This window comes from Hemiscyllium ocellatum, chromosome 16 (assembly GCF_020745735.1).
Source record: "Hemiscyllium ocellatum isolate sHemOce1 chromosome 16, sHemOce1.pat.X.cur, whole genome shotgun sequence".
NCBI lineage: Eukaryota > Metazoa > Chordata > Chondrichthyes > Orectolobiformes > Hemiscylliidae > Hemiscyllium > Hemiscyllium ocellatum.
Genome location: NC_083416.1, coordinates 65,490,713 through 65,513,099, shown reverse-complemented (window position 1 = coordinate 65,513,099; position 22,387 = coordinate 65,490,713).

The following is a 22,387-nucleotide window of genomic DNA, read 5'->3' as shown; positions in this document are numbered from 1 at the left end:
TAATGAAGAACGAGTGCAGGGAAGATGGGCCAAATGCCCTCCTTTGCACCATAATAATTATGCGATGCTGCAATAATGTTCTAGGTGTGTCAAACTAATGCTGTGTATAGTTTTACGAAGAATTCTCTATTTTTATTTCCCATTTCCTTTGAAATAAAAGCCAACATTATATTTGCCTTCTTGATTAATTGGACATGCATGCTACCTGCTCAACTTGTACACTAGTTTCTTGTTTGTGATTTATGCATAAGGACCTCTAGATTTCTCTATGCTGGAGGTTTTGGCAGTCCTGCCCAACTTAAATAATGTTCAGTTTCTCTAATCTTCCTGCAAAAGTATATAACCTCACATTTTTCACACATATTCCATCTGTCAAGTCTGTGTCTATTGGCTTAACTTGTCCACATCCCTCTTCAGACTCTTTTTATCATCCTTGTGATTTGTTTTCCAAACTATTTTTGGGTCATCCACAAATTTGGTGATAGTGCATTCACATCCCTCATTCAAGTCATTCATATATATTGTCACTGATCCCTGTGACACTCCACTAGTTACACATTGCCATCCTGAAAATGCCTCCCTTATCCCAATCCTGTCTCTTCTATTACTCAGTCAATCTTCTATCCATCCTAATATACTACCTCCCATACAGTGGGCTGTTACCTTTTTAAGTAGCCTTTTGTTGGTACTTTGTCAAAGACCTGTTGGATATCCAAATATGTTACATCTGCTGGCTCACCTTTATCTAGCTTGCTGGTTATTTTCTCAAACAATTCAAACAAATTTTCACGAAACCATCCTGACTCTGCTGGATTATCTGTTATTAGCTCCTTTATTCTAACATTTTCTAGATTGTAACATTTACTGAATAATAAATGTTAACCTCACTGGTCTACATTTACCTTTATTTTTGTCTCCTTCCCTTTTTAAACAAATATATTATATTGACAGTTATCTAATCCTCTGGGCCTTTTTCCAGATCTAAGGATTCTTAAAAGTTTACAACCAGAGCGCCTATTATCAATATAGTTGCTTCTTTTAATGTCTTCACAGGCAACTCCTTTGAATCAGGGGACTTATCAGTCTTTAGTCCCATCAGTTTTCCAAGTATTTTGACTCGGATATTTTATTTTAGTGCATTTGTTTCCTCTCCCTCTTTGCTCTTTGTATATTTTAGTGTATTTGTTTCCTCTCCCTCTTTGTTCTCTGCATATTTAGTATTTTCGGAATGCTATTCATATTTTCCACTTCAATTGATACAAAGTATCATTCAACTCCTCTGCCATTTCCTGCTTCTCTTTTATCATTTTCCCAGCTTCATTCTCAATTGAACCTGTGCCCACACCTCCTCCCTCATCTCTATCCAAGGCCCTAAAGGAGCCTTCCACATCCATCAAAGTTTTACCTGCACATCCACTAATATCATTTATTGTATCCGTTGCTCCGGATGCGGTCTCCTCTACATTGGGGAGACTGGGCGCCTCCTAGCAGAGCGCTTTGGGAACATCTCCGGGACACCCGCACCAATCAACCACACCGCCCCGTGGCCCAACATTTCAACTCTCCCTCCCACTCTGCCGAGGACACGGAGGTCCTGGGTCTCCTTCACCACCATTCCCTCACCACCAGATGCCTGGAGGAAGAACGCCTCATCTTCCGCCTCAGAACACGTCATCCCCAGGGCATCAATGTGGACTTCAACAGTTTCCTCATTTCCCCTTCCCCCACCTCACCCTAGTTCCAAACTTCCAGCTCAGCACTGGCCCCATGACTTGTCCGGACGTGTCCTACCTACCTAGCTCCTTTTCCACCTATCCAATCCACCCTCTCCTCCCTGACCTATCACCTTCATCCCCTCCCCCACTCACCCATTGTACTCTATGCTACTTTCTCCCCATCTCCACCCTCCTCTAGCTTATCTCTCCATGCTTCAGGCTCACTGCCTTTATTCCTGATGAAGGGCTTTTGCCCGAAACGTCGATTTCGCTGCACTTTGGATGCTGCCTGAACTGCTGTGCTCTTCCAGCACCACTAATCCAGAATCTGGTTTCCAGCATCTGCAGTCATTGTTTTTACCTCTATCTACATTCTAGTCTGTCTCTTCCTTTTTTCAATATTTAAAGGAGCTGTCACTGATTGTTTTTGAATTACTTTCTTGTTTGCTTAAAAAAATTATTTTCTCCTTTTTTTAAAAGACTTTCCAAATCCCTTGGCTTACCACAAAACTTTCCCTTATCAAATTTTGTACCTTTCAACTTGTTACCGTTCCAAACTTTCTTGGTTAGCAGTGATTAGTTTATCCCCTTCCTGAAATACTTCTTCCTCACTGGAAGATATCATTCTTGTAAGTCATGAACTATTTCCTTAAACATCTATCATTTTTCATCGCTTATTTTTCTGATAAACGTCAACCCTCTCTATCCTCATTCTTTTTGAACTACCCTCATTACATTTAGCACAGTTGCTTCTGACCTAAGTTCCTCCCTCACAAATGAAGGCTAAATTCTATCATGTTATGGTCACTATTTCCTCAGGGATCTTTTCCTCTGAACCAGTCTCATCACACAATGCCAGGTTCTAAATAGCCTGATCCTTGCATTCACAACCTATTGTTCTAGGAAGTTGTTCTGAACACTCAAAATGCTTTGTTATAATTATTTGTGCCAATTTGATTTTCCCAATGGTTGTCCAAATGCCCATATCCCATGAAAAATAAAAAAAAGCATAAAATAATGGGAAAAATCTAAAATAGGAAAAAGGGAATTCAAATGGGGAGCTATGTGAAATAAAGTGTGCAAAAGCTGGTAAACACAAAAATGCATTAATGATCTCTGATTAAAAAGGCTATTAACAAGGGAGGAAAAATATGCAAGTATTAATGGCAGATTGACTTAAAACTAATTTTACACCTCCACCCCCCCCCACCAACACCTCAGTGAACATACATCAAAATATTTCTATCACTTTTCTGCTTTAGACCAGTCAACAAAACAAGATTGTCATGAACATCTCATCAATTGGATAAACATGTTAAGTTGTTATCTTTCTTTTTCAGAGTACATCTTATCTTTGGTTGAGAAGGATAATATTGGTGAAATAAATGTGTATAAATAGGCTACAGAATGACCTAATTGATAACCTGAAGGCAAACTATCCAACTTTATCCTTAAAATATAACTTGGTACTGATTTAATAATTAGAGCATGAACTAAAAAGATTGAACTTCCATCATCTGATTTTTAACACCTGAGATCTTCATGGACTGAAGTACGTACTGACCTAAAATGGCTGCTATGATCAGCTGACCATAGAGTCATAAAGATGTACAGCACAGAAACAAATCCTTCGGTTCAACTTGTCCATGCTTACCAGATATCCCAACCTAATCTAGTCCAACTTGCCAGTACTTAGTCCATATCCCTCCAAACCTTTCCTTTTCATATAACCATCCAGATACCTTTTAAATGTTGTAATTTTACCAGCCTCCACCACTACCTCTGGCTGCTCATTCATGACCACAAATTAATGCAAGCTCTGTGAGACCTGTCTGAGATATAAAATCCATCTGCATTGAAATTACCATTTTATCTGAAAACAGTGAAGCCAGACCGTTATTCAGCACGAAGAAATTCTTATCTTGTTTAATTCACACTTACATGAAAAGCTTGCGTTTTGGAAGATGAACGATTACTTTTGGCATATTCTGCATGGTAAGGGAATGGAGCAGAGACAGAATATAGAAGTAGACCTATATCAACAGCTGTTTTAAGCAGCAAAGCAGAGGGAGACAAAAGAATACAAATTGATGATAATAAGAATCCAAAAGCTTCTTTCTCCCTTTCCTCTAAACCTCAAAGTCAATGCCCATTGAAGAAGCAATTGGGACAAGACCATTCATTGAGTACTCAAGACCGATAAGTTGCATCAGTGTTGCAGACTATGAGTCAACAATTAAACAAATGGCCTCAGATATAAAATGCAGAGCTCAAAAACTCTACAAACTTTAAACTGTTATTGCCTTTACCTTCTGATATGGTCAAGACGCCCTACCATCTTCTTCCAAACATATTACCTGAGTTTGTTGATGCAGAATGTTGGGTTATTTTTGTTTGGTTTGCAGGACATAAATTTCCTTTTGCTGTCACCCAAAGGAACCTTGTATTTTGGTTCCTTTGTTTTGATCTTGTTATTTATATTCTAATTGAAGTGTAATAGCTACTCGCTAAAAAAAATTGTGTGGCCAAGAGGATGTTAAATAAAGGGAAGCCCAATTCCCTCTTCTCAACTGCTCGTAATATTACTTATGAAGATCATCTTGAAGAGAGAAATTACAGCTAGGAATTCAAACAGAGCGAAATGTAACACTCAGTAATCTTCCAGCTGCAAATACCACAGTGAGATGAAGAAAATTATTTTACTTTCAGTCACATGAGAAACCAGCTTGGACATTGTATTCCTCTTAAATTCACATTAAAGTTTTGACATAGGTGTACATTTGTAGCAAAAGGTGAAGGATAATAAGCCCGAAATTGCCCTTAATTTCCCTGAAGTGAGGAACAGTTGCATAATTCCCAGCTCCCTGCTGAGTATCTGTCCTTAATTCTGTAAAGTGATTTGCCCCTTGCGTGACATAAACAGCGGTCGTTTACTTTCATCTTGAGCTTATTTTATTCTTTTCCTTCAGTGCTGCTGTGGGTTTAGGGAGATTCTATTTGAAATGGTACAAGATTCTTCATGAGGACAGCTGCATTTTCTATTTCCCTCAGCAATTGCTACATGGGAGTGCAGTTCTGTAGCAGACTGGCGTATCAGCAAGAAGAATATCAAAGTGTCCCAGGTGGCCTGCCTCCAAACCGCAGAGAGCTGCAACAATTCTTTATTTGTACAAGCACAAATGTGCTGAGATGCTTCTTTCCCTTGTGTATGGTCAAATTCTTTTGGAATGATGATTAATAGTGTGCGCAGTTTTTACTAAACATTTACAACCTTTCTCCATGTTGACAAATGGAAATAAGCAACCAAATTAAATCTTGACCCTGAAACTTATACTTCTCTTTTTACCTGGACTTCAAACTATTCGTCAGTCAGCCTTTGTCACTCCATGTCTCACCATGCCTTTAATATAAAAGGTGCAATAATGCAACTCAAATTTGTCCATGCCTATATGCTTTAGTGTACCTGCAAACATTCTGTCTGAAGTAATTTACTGCACACCTCTTGCTGATGCGTCGCATATTATTAAGCCTGTTACAGTGAAATCTGAATGGATCAATTTCCAAACACCCTCTACCTTTGTTACATTGGGTGGGAACCAATCAGGGTTTGAGTGACGTGTGCAATGGTGAGAAGTGTGGCAGAATTGGGTGAGATGTTCAGCAAGGTCCACCTAAATGCTCAGATCACCGTGCAGCATTCTCAAGGGGTGTAGCAAGCTTCTCATGAGAAAGTGGTGAGTTTCAATTGATGCTCACTAATGCTTGTAAATTCCTTGGTGACAGCCCAGCTCACCACGTAAATATTCCAGTTGCACCAGACAAATCAGCTGTTGGGAAAACTCGATATGGAACCGATTGAGTTCTTCAAAGGTTCAACCACTTCTTGTGACAAAAGGTATCCGTGTTAAACATCAGGCACCAGGCTCCAGGAGCATCAACCACATGCAGCTATATCTATGGATATTGACATCTGACATGCACCAGCCTCTATGAACAACATCTCCAATCCACTCACAGGATGCTTCTGCACTTTAGTGCTGCATTTCTCACAGCAATGGTGATTATCGTTGTTATGCTGCAGTAAGGGCAGTGTATACTCAAGGACATATAACCAGCTCCTAGACAGGACCAGATTGCACCTTTATACTCCTCACTCATTCTCATTGTGCTCGGTCAATCTGAACAACTTGGATGTTCACACCAGCCCTGGTCTGCATTGTCAAAACTTTCCCTTTTGCACTATTCCCTTTAGCCAGAAATAGTGGACTCATATTACTGCTGTCTTGACATGCTATTTGTCATAGACACAAAGTCAGGAAGTTTGTCATGTTTGGCAGCCTATGTCTGCCCTATTGTGGACTGTCATCTTATTGAAATGAGGAAAAGGGAAAATACAGAAGATGAACATGGGTGGCACAGCAATTACTGTTGGTACAGATTGGTTGTTGTCCTGAGTGAATGAGTGACCAATGCAGAGATCATGCAGGGTTAATGATGTCTGAGTTTCTGGGATCTGTGAGATGTTGCAGGTGATAGTGAGAATGATAGAGCATGGGGCTTGGTAGGAGGTGAATACAGGAGCAGAGATAGTATGGGGTGAGGTATTGGGAGAGAAGATGGTCACAGTTATGATGGTGGAGTGGAGTAGATTGACTTTCTTCCTATGGCACTGGACATTCCAATAAATGGCTGAGGCTGCTCAGACCAGGCTGCCCTTGCCTGGCAGTGTGGCCTCCATTGCTAATCCTGGAGAAGTGGAAGTCCTGCCAGTCCATCATCCTGTACAGCAGGAATTCCATGACCATGCCTACAAAGTGGGATGCTGATTTCCCCAGTCTGCCACGTCTCGGACAAATATCAACCACCATGCAGTGCATCTCTGGACTGACAGCACTTGACTGGGGGCACAACAAGCTATGAAAGCCCAATATGTCTGTCAATTCCAGGATCTCTGTTGTTGACAAGTCATTCTGGTAATGGCACATGGTGGAGAAATTGGACCCGATATTTATCATTGTAACTGAAATAACTCCACAGAGGTGGGTACTCCGTCACCAAGTCACCATCTACTTACACATGGAAAGTCCTCGACACTGGTCCAGCTCCCTCGGAGGCAGCTTGCAGTGCGTCACAATGTCTGTCACTTGTGTTTATACCTGTCAGTCAAGGCTCCCTGATTGGACGAGATGAGTAGCCCCAATCAGAGAACTCATATTCTATGACGTCCATATGTCTAACCTTGTTACAATCACTACATTGTCAGGACCATCAATTAAAGTGGCAAGTTTGGTAGGTTTTGGTGAGAAAACGCACTTGACCTTGCAATGACATCAACCCACCAAATGCAACGTGACTTGCCCTTTGTCAAAACCATAAGATTCAGTCAGTTGTATCTCTGATAGAGGAGCATGTAAGAAATTGTGACTGAACATACCCAGTCTGATTAGAATAGATATTTAAAAAATAAGTTGCATGTTTAATAATGTTTCGCTGCATTCCTTTTGAAATTTTGTTTTATTTGAGAGCCTCTTCAATTCTAACAGAACAAAAAAATATTGTGTAGTAAGCAATGAAAGTGCTGGTCAGATGTCAGAATTATTTCAACGAGAGGGTTGGTGAATATTCAGTCAGCTGACTTTAGAGAAAGAATTAAAAAGAAATGGTGAGAAAAGAAGAACAAAGGGTGAATTAATTTTATTTAAACATGAAAGAATTTTGCTGATTAAGGAAAATGAAAGGAAATTACTGGGAGTTGTGCAGCAGTTCAGGTACTTTCTTACACTTTATCTTTGGTCTTATTCCTTTGAGAGTGCTATCCAGTTTCAAATATGAGGATTGGGCAGACAAGACCACCAACTTCTCCATGGCTACTTTAATCAGCAGGCCCAACACCCATTTACAGTAGTGAGATTTCCTTGTTAAATTGTCCATTCTGAGATAATCTGTTCAGCAATATTAATGCAATGCTTCCAGTAGTCTGTCAAAAAAAAGTTAGTAAGAGAATAACTGACGAGGCTTAAATTTAACTTCAGACTTCTCAACATTATCTTAATATTGTATTTGTAAGAACCACCAAGCTATCAATAATTTCCTTTATTTGTAACTGAGCAATTGCTCAATGATAATGGATACTCCTGCTCCGAGATTTTTTGTTCTCATGCTTAGATACCCTTCCCCCTTTATAAATGGTTAATGTTTGACACAAGTAGAATGTAGTGCAAGTGAGGACTCCAGGTGCTGGAGATTAGAGGCAAGAGTGTCGTGCTGGAAATGCACAGCAGGTCAGGCAGCATCGGAGGAGCAGGAGAATCGACATTTCGGGCAAAAGCCCTTTATCAGGAAGTAGAACAAGTAGAACTTATACAGGTCATCAGCCTTCATGATCTGTGGAGATTAGCCACCATTTTAACACAAATCATACCATCAATATTGGCAAATTGGCATACATTCAATATTGGCAATGTTTCCACATGATTTGCCTTCATACACACATCACAGGTAGAACTGTGCAAGTCAAGGTCATGTTGTTGTATCAATTTCTCTTGAGATTTATTCTACTTTGTGTAGTGTTCATGATTTTCATAAAGAAAGTAGGTAATACTTTCAGCATGGATAATAGTTATCCCAAGACAAAATGAAGCTTTGGAGAGAGAGAAAAAAAAAGTGCAGAGATCATCTGATAAAGTTCATGAATTGGTGAAAAGGCTGGGAGGAAGGGGTTTAGTTGAAGGGAAAGGAAAGAATAAGAACGAGGTCACGATAGATCTGCTTGTTCATAACAACATTGAAATGATGAAATAGGAGGATAATTTTGTTGTGCCTTAATTACACTCTAGACTCAAATATGCCGGATCTTCGTCAAACGTCGCTCCTACAACCCCTCCTCATGGCTGTGACATTCATACTTTTCCTCTACACCTGAATGCAATGCAGTAACAACATGAAACCCTGTACTCTATTTCTATTCAAATAGCACACATATGTGTTAGAATGTGGAGCTGCACAGTCAAGTGTTGGCTGAAAAGAAAAAAAGTATTAAAACATCTTGGGAAATTGTTGAGGATTAAAAGAAAAAGTGAATTAAGAGCTGTGAATTGTGAAACTGACACACAATGTGAAAACTGGTAAAATAAATACCAAAATTGTATGGGAGCTTAGCAAGTTCTTAACAATATTTGAGTGGACAGACATTACAGAACAAACAGGACCTTTGAAAGTCAAACAAGGTGAAATGACAGAGAAGAAAGATTGGTAGGTTGTTTTACTTAATACAATATTTACTGCGGAAAATCATGTGTCCTTTCTTGTAGTTGGTTGGGTAGGCAGTGCATCTGAGTTAATGGAGAGGATAGATTAATAATGAAATGATCATTAAAATTGCAATGCTGAATATTCATAAGACAACAGAACCAGATGGAATGCATCCAAAAATACTTAAGGAAATGAGGAAAGAAGTAAAGGAAACTCTAGCTGAAATATTTCACAGTTCATTAAATATATGGGTAGAACCAGAAGATTGAAAAATAGCTCATGTTATTCCAATTTTTAAAGGTCAGAAGCACGATCCGGGAATTTAAAAGCATTGTAAACCTTGACATCCCAAAGATTAAAAAAAAATTGGCATGTGGCTAAAAGGAAGCAATTTAAGAGCATTTCCTATGAGGAAAGGCATTAATTCCAAGCCTGCATGGTTTTAGGAGAAACAGGTCATACGTAACAAATGTATTGGATTTTAATTATTTCATAAAATTGATGGCTGTCAGTATGTACATCTTGACTTTCAGAAGTCATTTTATCTGGTGTCACACAAGAGTTCTGTGGGTAAAATAGGATAAAGGAATGCGTAGAGATGTAAATTAGATTGTAAATGTTGAAACAGTGAGCAACCAAGTGTGCCAATCAATGTTAGTTGTGCTCATTTGACAACTATGATTAGTGAAATATCTTGACATTTGGTTCAAAAATCTGTAAAATTCAGAACAGTTGGAAGTGATCTCCATCAAGGTAATTAATGCATAGGAGTCAAGTTATTTCACAAAGCAAGATATTCCGAGGAAGGGCTAAGGGATGAAATTTAAGCAAATTTATAGAAAAGTTTCTATCGCGTAGCTAACTGAAAATACACATTCAGGGCATATATCTGTTCACATGCATTACACATGAACATGTCTCACAGTCTTTCCTCATTAACTTCATCCAATTTAATTTCAGTGTCAGCAGTGGATCCATTCTCAGATGCTTCCCCTTCAGTCAGAATGCAGTGGATTCAAAGACCCCTCCTGGGTTGGGAGGGGTGGAGGTGATAGTTTACTCTGGTCTATCAGCCAGCGTTTTTATTGGTGGGGGTGGCTAATAAAATAGAATGGAGAGTTAACTTATTGCCTTCCTGCCTATTCTTAAGGTGTTTTCCATAAGATCCCTGGGTGGATAAGACATCAGCTAGACTGCTGCCCTGACAACTATTGAGGGGCAGAGATAAGGCGGTCCAGTTCCCACTGCTGCCATAAGCGTATGTGTGACTAAAATCTGCTACTTCACCATCTCAGGTAAAGACTTGAAAGAAAACCAAGCCCTCATTTGGGGGTTTGCTGTACCCATCAGGGATACCATTCCTCTACCTTAACTTTGTGATGCCCTCCCAAGCTCCAAAATCCAACACCCCTCAATGTTGCAGGCAGCTGTATCCAACTCTCCCAGGACTCCAGACTTACGTAAGTCCAATTGCTATGCATCCTCTCCTTAGGATTATATGTCGTTCCAGCAATGGCCACTGCTGATTTCTTATATTTCTGGGACCATGATGCCTGTCAATCAGATTAGCAAACATCTCATAAAGATGGGACTTCCTCTATTTGAGGATCTGATTTTCCATAAATCCTAGCTAAAATTGCCCCATCCCAGATATCATCACAATGGAACAGTACGTTTTGAAGTCATTAGCTCAGAATCAAATTTTCTTTTTGGGAGGCAAAGAAATACACTCTAAATACTACACTCCTCCCCAACCCCCTTCAAAAATCTCTCCCCAGCTCTGGAGCATAATTGTGGCTAACACTCCAGTCTCTTTTGGATGAAATACTAAACTGAGGTCAGTCATCTTAGCTCCAGGACATCTCTGCAAGACTTCCTCAGGATACTAACCTTGGCATAGCCATCTTCAGCTGCTTCATCAATGACTTTCCCTCCATTGTAAGGTCAGAAATGGGAATGTTTGCCAATGATTGTGTAATATTCAGTACCATTCATGTCTCTTCAGATGCTGAAAGAGCTCGTGTTCAAATGCAATAAGACCTAAGTAATATTCACGCTTGAGTTGAAAAGTGCCAAGTGACATTTGCATTACACAAATGCCAGGAAAGAACAAACCATTGTTTCTTGACATCCAGTGGTGTTACCATCACTGAATATCCCACTATCAATGTCCTGGACCAGAAATTGAACTGGACTAACTGTATAAATACAGCGAGTGATTCATCTCCTGATTCTTCAAATGTTCTCTACCACCTTCAAGACCAAAGTCAGGAGTGGGATGGAATTTTCCCCACTTGCCTGGATGAGTGCAATGTTCAAAAATGTTCAGGCCATTCTGGACAAAGCAGCCCGCTTGATTGGCATTAGATTCATAAACAACCGCTGCTTCCACTACCAACAGTCAGCTGCAGCACTGTGGATCACCTATAAGATGCTCTGCAGAAATTCATGAAAGATCCTTCGACAGCAGCTCCCAAACCTGTGACCATTGCCATCTAAAAGGACAATAACAACAGATACATGGGAATACTACCCCCTGCACATTCTTCTCCAAGCCAGTCATCATCCAGATTAGACACATATTGGCATTCCTTCAGTGTTGTTGCATCAAAATCTTGGAACTCACTCCTTAACAGCTTTGTGGGTCTACCTCTCGCACATGGACTGCAGTCTTTCAAAAAGGCATCTCACCATCAGCTTCTTGTGGGCAACTAGGGATAGTCAATAAGTGATAGCACAGTCAGTGATGTCCATATGCAATGGATGAATTTTTAAAAACCATTCCATTTGCCTTCGCTGCTGAACTTATATACGAGCTGTTTATGATTTTTGTATGAGGACCCCTAAATCCCTGTGTGCTATAACTTCTACAGTTTTTCCCTACTTAAATAATATTCAGCTGCTCTCTTTTTCCTGACTAAGTATGTAATCTCATATTTTCCCACATATATTCCATCAGCCAAGTTTTTGTCCACTCACTTAATTGTTTGTGTCATCCTCACTAGATGTCTTCCCACCTATTTTTATATCATGTGCAAAATTGGCCAGAGTACACTCAATTTACTCCTCCAAGTCATTGGTATTTATTGAAATTAATTGTGGCCCCAGTGCTGATCCCTGTAACACTCCATTAATTACAGGTTGCCATCTTAAAATGCAGCCACGCTCAGACCATAAGACCATAAGACATAGGAGTGGAAGTAAGGCCATTCGGCCCATGAAGTCCACTCCGCCATTCAATCATGGCTGATGGGCATTTCAACTGCGCTTACCAGCATTCTCCCCGTAGCCCTTAATTCCTCGAGACATCAAGAATCTATCAATCTCTGCTTTGAAAACATTTAGCATCCCGGCCTCCACTGCACTCTGCGGCAATGAATTCCTCAGGCCCACCACTCTCTGGTTGAAGAAATGTCTCTGCATTTCTGTTCTGAATTGACCCCCTCTAATTCTAAGGCTGTGTGCACGGGTCCTAGTCTCCTCACCTAACGGAAACAATTTCCTAGCGTCCACCCTTTCCAAGCCATGTATTATCTTGTAAGTTTCTATTAAGTCTCCCCTTAATCTTCTAAACTCCAATGAATACAATCCCAGGATCCTCTGCTGTTCCTCGTATGTTAAACCAACCATTCCAGGGATCATCCGTGTGAATCTCCACTGGACACGCTCCAGTGCCAGTATGTCCTTCCTGAGGTGTGGAGACCAAAACTGGACACAGTACTCCAAATGGGGCCTAACCAGAGCTTTATAAAGTCTCAGTAGCACAACGGTGCTTTTATATTCCTCTTGAGATAAATGACAACATTGCATTCGCTTTCTTAATCACAGACTCAACCTGCATGTTTACCTTTAGAGAATCCTCGACTAGCACTCCCAGATCCCTTTGTACTTTGGCTTTACGAATTTTCTCACCATTTAGAAAGTAGTCTATGCTTTTATTCTTTTTTCCAAAGTGCAAGACCTCGCATTTGCTCACGTTGAATTCCATCAGCCATTTCCTGGACCACTCTCCCAAACGTCTAGCTCCTTCTGCAGCCTCCTCACTTCCTCAGTCCTACCTGCCTGTCCACCTAACTTCGTATCATTGGCAAACTTCGCTAGAATGCCCCCTGTCCCTTCATCGAGATCATTAATATATAATGTGAACAGCTGCGGCCCCAACACTGAACCCTGTGGGACACCGCTTGTGACCGGCTGCCATTCCGAAAAAGAACCTTTTATCCCAACTCTCTGCTTTCTGTCAGACAGCCAATCATCAATCCATACCAATAGCTCACCTCAAACACCATGGGCTCTCACCTTGCTCAGCAGCCTCCTGTGTGGCACCTTATCAAAGGCCTTTTGGAAGTCTAGATAGACCACATCCACTGGGTTTCCCTGGTGTAACCTACTTGTCACCTCTTCAAAGAATTCCAACAGGTTTGTCAGACATGACCTCCCCTTACTAAATCCATGTTGACTTGTTCTAATCAGACTCTGCTCTTCCAAGAATTTAGAAACCTCATCCCTAATGATGGATTCTAGAATTTTACCAACAACCAAGGTTAGGCTAATTGACCGATAATTTTCCATCTTTTGTCTTGATTCTTTTTTGAACAAGGGTACAACAGCGATCTTCCAATCATCCGGGACTTTCCCTGACTCCAGTGACTCTTGAAAGATCTCAACCAATGCCTCCGCTATTTCCTCAACCACCTCTCTCAGAACTCTAGGATGTATCCCATCGGGGCCAGGAGATTTATCAATTTTAAGACCTTTTAGCTTTTCTAGCACTTTCTCTTTTGTAATGGCAACCATACTCAACTCAGCCCCCTGACTCCCTGACTTTCTGTCGGTCTTCTCAGAGCTTTGTAAGGTTTTGTCCCACCTTCACCTTGAGCTGGGCACACATTTGGACCGAGGACAAAGTGGGATAAAAGTAGCCATAATTTCTAACCATTCTTGCTCTCTAATATCCACGACTGGAATGAATGTATCATCATAGTTTGGATAGGAATTTGGTGTAATTCATATTTAACCATCTAGGCAACTTTATATAGAATGTTAAATTGAATGAAGTACGGGAACAATGTCAACTGGATTGGAGGATGAATTGTGTGGAGGAGGTAAAGGTACCATTCTGAGATTTGGACAAGTTGAGTGAGTGAATAGGCAGATGAAGTATAATGTGGATAAATGTGAGGTTATCCGCTTTGGTAGCAAACACAAAAAATCAGATTATTATCTGAATGGTGATAGATTGGGAAATAGGGAGGTGCAAGGAGATCTGTGTGTCCTCATACATCAATTGTTGAAGGAAAGGATGCAGGTACAGCAGGCAGGGAAGAAAGCAAGTGGTACATTGGCTATCAGAGTGAGAGTACAGGATCTGGGATATCTCACTGCAATTGTACAGGACCTTTGTGAGACCCATATCCAGAGTATTGTGTGCAGTTTTGATCTTATCTGTGAAAGGTTCATTGCCTATAGAGAGAGTGTAACAAAGACTTATCAGACTGATTCCTGGGATGGCAGAACTGATGCCAAAGGAGGGATCCACTAAAACTATATTCAATGGGATTCAGAAAAATGAAGGAGTATCTTATTGAAACTTATAAAATTTTTACAAGTCTAGACAGGGTAAATGCAGGAAGAATGTTCCTGATGACTGAGGATGGTGGAATTCCCTGCCACAGAAATGGTTGAGATGGAAACATTGAATGTTTTCAAGAAGGAGATGGGTATACATCTGAGGGCTAAAGGGATTAAAGACTATGGGGAGAAAGCAGGAACAGGATACTGCATTGAAAGATCGGCCATGATCACATTGACTGGTGGAGCGGGCTTGAAAGATCAAATGGCCTACTCTGGTTCCCATTTCTATATATTTCCAGAGCATGAACCATGTCTTTACACATGGAAGAGAAGGGACAAAAACTGAAACATATCTGACTCCATAACATTGAAAGTAACACAGTGATTGCATACAGTAATATTTTATCTGAGAGGGTAGATGAGACCTTGATGTAATATCTCATCTGCAGTATAACCCCATTAGCAGTGCAGTACTTCCTCAATAGTGCATTGAAGTGTCACCTGAGACATTTGTGTCCAATTACAACTTGGGCATAACTGAGCCATGTCTGACTACCCTTAATTTGGAAATGGAGGGCATATTTATAAATGCTGTCAGTTAGAAGATAATTCCTTTTGTTGCAACTAGTCAAGCATTTTCTAAATATCCTCTGAGTTAGGATGATGCAGTATACAGTGTACTTTGCAAATGATAATGCTTTTGCATTGGATGCATGCCCTTGTTCCAGAAGGTGCACACTATTTGTGTACTTTGCCTACGGTTGCTGCAAATATCTGAAGTGTTCTTCTGTCACTGCTTTATATAAAATGCCTCAGTTGTCATTCGGATGCGGCTCAAAGAACATTTGTCAAGATTTATATATAACACTCACGTGGTAAAATTAAACATTTACTTGTTGTTCAGGTTTCGCTGTTAACTCAATGTTGTGATGATATCAGCCTTTCATCAATACCTTGCACAATGATGGTCCATAACAAATAGAAATAGAAGTAGACCATTCAGTCCCTCAAGCCTACTGTGCCATTCAATAGATCATGGCTGATTTGACATTCCTCATGTTCACTTTCCTACCCTTTTCCCATAACCTTTGATTCTCTAACTAATGAAGTATCTATCTATCTCAGCCTCAAATATGCACAAGAGTGGTGTCCTCACAGCTCACTCTGGCAAGGAGTTCCAAAGACTCTCAAATTTCTGATGGAATAAATTCATCCTCAATTCAGCCTTGAATTGGCATCTCTTTATTGCCCTCTGGTCCTAGACTCTCCCATGAAGAGAAACATTCTCTCATCATTTACCCTGTCAAGCCCTTTAAGAACTTAATTGAAGAGTGTGGAAGCAGGCCATTCAGCCCATCTAGTGGACACCGAAGCTCCAGAGGGCACCTCACCCACCCTATCTCTGTCACCCTGGATTTCCCATGTCTAATCCACCTAGCTTACACATCCCTGGACACAATGGGCAGTTTAGCATGGCCAATGCAGCTAACCTGCACATTTTTGGACTATGAGAGGAAACCAGAGTGCCTGGAGGTATCTTATATATTTCAATACAATCACGTCTCATTCGTCTAAACTGCAATGAGAAGAGTCCCAATCGGTTTAGCCCTTGCTGGTAAGACAATCCATCCAAACCAGGGCATCATCCTTGTAAACATTCTCTAGATTGCTTCCAATGAAATGATATTGTTCCATAAATAAGGGGACCAAGATTGCTTAGAATACTCACAGGATCTCACCAGCACTTTGTACAGTAAGACTTTACTACTTTAATACTTTTACGAGAGGCACAGTGGATCAGTGGTGGCACTACAACCTCACAGCACCAGGGACCCGGGTTCGATTCCAACTTCGGGTGACAGGGTGGAGTTTGTCCATTCTCTTCCTGTCTGCATGGGTTTCCTCATAATCCATGATGGGTAGGTTATGTAAACTAGCTGTACAAAATTGCCCATAGTATCCATGGATGTGAAGGTTTGGTGGAGTAACCCTAGGAAAAACGCAGGGCGACAGGGGGTTGGGTATGGGTGGAATGCTCTTCAGAGGGTCAGTGTAGACTTGATGGGCTGAATGACTCTCTTCCACAATGTGAGGATTCTATGATTTTATGATCCCATACTCCATCCTGTCAAATAAAAGCTAACATTCCATTTGCCTTCTTGATTACCTGCTGTATCTATGTACTCAATTTCTGTGTTTTGTGCGCATGTAGCTCCAAATCTCTTTACGTTGTAGCTTTTTGCAATTTCTGACCATTTAAATACTATTCTGTTCCTTTGTTCTTCTTTCCAAAATGATCAACTTCACATTTTCATGTATTATACTCCATTTGCCAACTTTTTTCCCTTCCAAAATGAACAACTTCGTATTCTCTCACATTATATTTTATTGGCAAAATTTTGCCCAGTTACTTTACCTATCAATATCTCTCTGTAAATTGATGGTATCCTGTTCACTAGCTACCTTTCCACCTATTTTAGCATCATCTGCAAATTTCGCAACAATACATTGCCTTCCTTCCTTCCTCCAGGTCATTCATATTTATTGTAAATTGTTGTGGTCCTAGCACTGATCTCTGAGTATGGGTTGTCATCTTGAAAAATAACCCTTTATCCCCACTCATTGTTTCTTGCCAATGAGCCAATTTTCTATTCATGTTCACATCGTACCTCCAACACCATGGGCTCGTATTTTGTGACTTAACCTTTTGTGAAGTACCTTTTTGGATGCCTTCTGGTCAACTCAGCATTACACATTTCCTGCAGTGGCTGAGAAACCACACTTTGGCATAACAGTCTCTATTACATTTGTTGCAGAGGAAAGCAGTCGGTTGAGATGACTCATGATTTACTGGCCTCCTTTGTTCTAAGCACCGTTCTTGTCCAACTGTGTTTTATTTTGGTTTCTGTTCACATCTTAGTAATGCCCTGCCAAACAACCCAGCCTCAGGGCTCACAGCTGTCGGGGACTATCTGCCAGTTGTCAGCCTCAATGTACACCATCTTCATATCTGACTTTCAGGTATCCCAGTGGAGATTTGGGCGCCCAGAGATTTGCGACAGTCACCAGTCCACTGCATAGAGCTCTGTTGGTATATAGCCTTCAACCATTCACAGAGTGTGGGCGAACTCCTACAAGTATAATTGACTTTACAATCCATGAACGCACGTGGAAATGCATGTTTCTAGCACCTCTGAATTGCTGACCTTGTCTTACTAAGAGATGCCAAGGATACATCTCAAACAACAATGATGAAAACTTTGCAGCCTTTTCTCCTATTTACCATATGTTTTCCAGGACTCAACAATGCAGAGAAAGGCTTGTGAAGACACAGATTATGTAAGCTCACAGTTTGATCTGACAAGTTGGAACCAAACAATATGATAAAGACATGCGCAGTACCCATTTGGCATAGAAACTGCAGCAATGCACCTACACGCAAGCTGTATGGTATCAGATTTACCCAATTTGTGTAGAATGTATGTATATGTATAGGAGCTGATGCAAAGCTGGGGCAGTGTTCTGATAAAAGGTCATGACCTAAAATGTTATCTTTCTTTATGTCCACAGATGTTGCCTGGCTTGCTGAGTTTCTCCAATAGTGTTTGCTTTTGAAGTAATAAGCTGTTAGTTTCATTCTGCAAATTATAAGTGGCATAATTTTTAATTGCAGCATTCTAATAATTACAATGAAAAATTCATCAATTAGATTCCAACTGTCCTGGCAATTAAAAATTCAGATCTGTAGGAATTGAAAGTTTCAATTGCAATTAGTCTGTAAGAGTGTTGTTTATTGCTGGACAGCGCAGTATGAAATGGGGCAATATCCATAGCAAGTCAGCTACTTATTTTAAAGCCTTTAAGAAACACAGAGAATGATGATGTAGCACATTTCATAGGGTCTTGAGTAACTAAGGATACACATAAGCTTATTGTTTGAATATTTTCTGTTGGGGTCATGTTATACTAATTTAATGCCAATGAAAACCCATCTTATTCAATCAAGCACAGCTTTTACAGATTATTAACTGTGGTTAATGGTTTTAAGTAAAACGTAAAGCTAAAATACGCATCAAAACATTTCCAGTGACATAAAAAAGCGACAAACAGATGGAAAAGGGAAGTACTAAGGAGATAATGAGAAAGAAAAGATAACAAGACAGTAGAGGGGGTATAACCTAGGGATGTAGCCATTATTTTCACGGGATGGCATTAGATTAAGCTCTTCAGTCAAGCTGCTTATTCACGGAGGCAGTGTACTATTTTTTTTCCTGCATTTTCAACATGATGGAGCCAATTAACACTTACCATGCAACTGCCTTGACCATAGTTCATAAACCCTGCTCCCTTTTACTCTCAAAGTTGACCGAAAGCTGATCTTCTAAAGTCATTATGATTATGTTCAGTGTACTAACAATAAATTTACATTGATCGCTGAAGTTAATGATGCATATGTTTGCTTAGAGAATTTTGAAACACCTTAATTTGTGCATCTGAGGAGTTGAGTCTGAAAAATACTTTCCTTGGAGAAAATGGTAATTCTAATGCCAAGCAGGCTGCAAAGATTCATCTTTTCAAGGTACATTCAGCAAGAGCTGTACATGCTGCTTTGTCAAGGACGCCCACATCCATTAAATAAGTGAATAAAAAAACAAGAAATGCAATTAGAACACATGCAGTGGCTGCACATCATGCATTTTCAAAAAACATGCCATCTAAATCATCTTTATATAATGCTGCCTTTCTTGCCAGTCAGGAGCTGGCAGCAATGTAAATCAATGGCAGCCTCTGGCATCATCAAGGGGTTTGGAAACAGTAAGCTGATTGGGGTGGTTTGAGTAAGAAGTCATTCCACATAAGGAGTGGGAACAGACCGTCAAGCAACACAGCACCCATCTCAACTCTTTCTGCCCTGTCGTGGACTGTTTTCTTCCTGGAACGAGACAGAGGCATTAAGGGAAATGAAAATGGGTGACATAGCTGTTATTTTTGGGGTGGGTGGGTATGTGGCTTGCGTAAGTGAGTAGACAGTGCAGAGAATGTGCATGGTTAGTACTTCAGGGTGTTGAGTGTGTGAAAGCAGGCGAGGAAGGTGTTGCATGTAGTGATTAGGGTTGTAGAACAGGAGCTGTGTGGGAGTTGTGTAAGTCACTGAGATAAAGTGAGTGTGACATGTCAGGGAGAAGATGGCGATACAAGTTACCTTCTTGTCAGTTGGAGAAGGTAACTGACCTCCTTCCAACAGTGCTGGACATTCCTCCAGATAGTTCTGAGTATGTTAACCGAGGTGACAACCTCGGACTAGGCTAGGACAGTGTAGTTTTATGGCCTCCTCTGCTGGACTTGGGATAAGAAGACAACCCATTTGTGCACCACCCTACCCACAACACATCTGCCGGGTGTCAATTTTTTGGGGTATCTGCCATTTCATGGCAAGTGTCAGCAGCTATGTGGGGCAGATGTGGACTGACATTGCTTGTTGGGGAACAACAGGCTTTTAAAGATGTTGCTGTGATAAGAATTGCCGGTGAATTCCAGAATATCCTGGCAATGGTGAGTTGTTTCTGGTACAGTGCGTGGCAAGATGGGGCTAGAGTTAGATGTAATGGATGCGTGAATGAGGTGAGTAAATGGGGTGAATTTGGTAAGATATGGTGAGAAAACCCATTGAGCCTTACCGTGAAAATGTTTTGTGAAAAAGCAACACAATACTGACTTCACCACAAAAATTATAAGATCCAGTCCCACATATCAATCAGCTGAATGCTGTTCATTCAGAAAGAATGTGCATGGATACTGGGAAGAATTGAGAACCATTGAAAGGAACAGTGTATATGTTATCAAGTGATACATTGAAACGTGTCATAATAAGCTTCAATCATGCTAATAAGTAATTGTTATTTACGCAGTTCTTGGAATAGTTACAACTGTCTGTGGAAATCTTGCAATAAATGTGTTTGAAGCATAGCTTTCAATAGACAATAGACAATAGGTGCAGGAGTAGGCCATTCTACCCTTCGAGCCTGCACCACCATTCAATATGATCAAAACTGATCATCCTTAATCAGTATCCTGTTCCTGCCTTATCTCCATAACCCTTGATTCCACTATCCTTGAGAGCTCTATCCAACTCTTTCTTAAATGAATCCAGAGACTGGGCCTCTACTGCCCTCTGCCCACACAGCCACCACTCTCTGGGTGAAGAAGTTTCTCCTCATCTCTGTCCTAAATGGTCTACCCTATATTTTTAAGCTGTGTCCTCTGGTTCCATTCAATGCAAGTCCCAGATTTTTTATAAAATGCTTCATCAGCAGAACACTTTTGTTATCAATCGCAAGTTAACTCTTAAACTGAAGCTACCAGAAAGAATCCTTTCTTAACATTTGCATCAAAATAAACTTGACTGGCTTTAATGGATTGTATCACATCATTAGGGGACCAAGGTGGATGGGTGGGGTTTAGAAACAGATCCACTGTGATCTAATTGAAGAATGGAACAAACTTGAGAGGCTGCATAGCTGTTCTAACATCGTCAAGAGATGACAAAAGATTGGACGCAATATTTTTATGAGCCCTCGAGAGTTCAGTTACTTTTTAAAAAGATGATGTGCCTTATAACTAATGGAAATAATGGAAGGATGAGACTTTGAGATTTCCTTTGCTGCAGGAAGCAAACTAAACTCAACCGATCATAGAAATGTTACAATGTAGAAGAAGGCCTTTTGGCACATATTTGTCTATATGGTCTCCAAATGAGAGCGTTAACTTAGTGCTATTCGCCTGCTTTATTCCCAATACCCTCACACGTTGTTTCTATTTAAATAATGATCTCACACCCTCTTGAATTCTTCAATGGAACCTACATCCACAACACTTTCAGGCAATACATTCCAGACCCAAAACACTTGTCCGTGTGAAATGTAGCTTTTTCTTTCTCACAGCAGATTTGTTCCTTTTGCAGTTCACTTTGATTTTGTACCCTTTTGTTCTTGGTCCATTTATAAGCAGGAACAGCTTCTCCTTGTGTATTCAATCCAGATGCATCATGATTGTGACAACCTCTTTCAGCTCCCCTTTTCACCTTCTTCCCTCCAAGGAGATCAGTGCTAGCACCACACACATGGCAGGTGTGCAGCAATACATAAATTATTCCCAGCTTTCCAACAAGTTTACTTCTCCCTGAGATTGATTTCCCACAGTCCTACAAAAATTGTTACAATGTGTTACCACAGAATCCCTACAGTATGGAAACAGGCCATTTGGCCCATCGTCCATACCTATCCTCTAAAGAGCATCCCACCCAGACCCATGTAACCCTGCATTTCCCATGGCTAATCCGCCTAACCTGCACACCCCTGGGCACGATGGGCAATTTAACATGGGCAATCCACCAAACCTGCACATCTTTGCACTGTGGAAGGAAACCAGAGCAAACCCACACAGACATGGGAAGAATGTGTAGACTCCACACAGAGACTCACCCAAGGCTGGGATCAAACCCAGGTTCCTGGTGCTGTGAGGCAGCAGTGCTAAACCACTAAGCCACTGGCAGGGCTTACTTGCTATGTCAGCAAGGCCTACATCAGGCATTTCTGATCCCTAACTCTCCAAATAAATTCTTGTCAAACAGAATAGCTGTTATATACATTGTGCTTATCTGCCAACATGGAACCACCTTTCTTTCCCCAATTCTTGAAAGCTGTAGCTGCTTTCTCTCTCTCTCTTTCTCTCTCTCTCTCTCTCTCTTTCTGCTTCCACAATTGTTTGTTGCTACATGCAAAATGCAGCTGTACGTTTAACTGTGTCCAAATCTGTAAACTATCATATGACTTTCAAAAGGTTTCAGT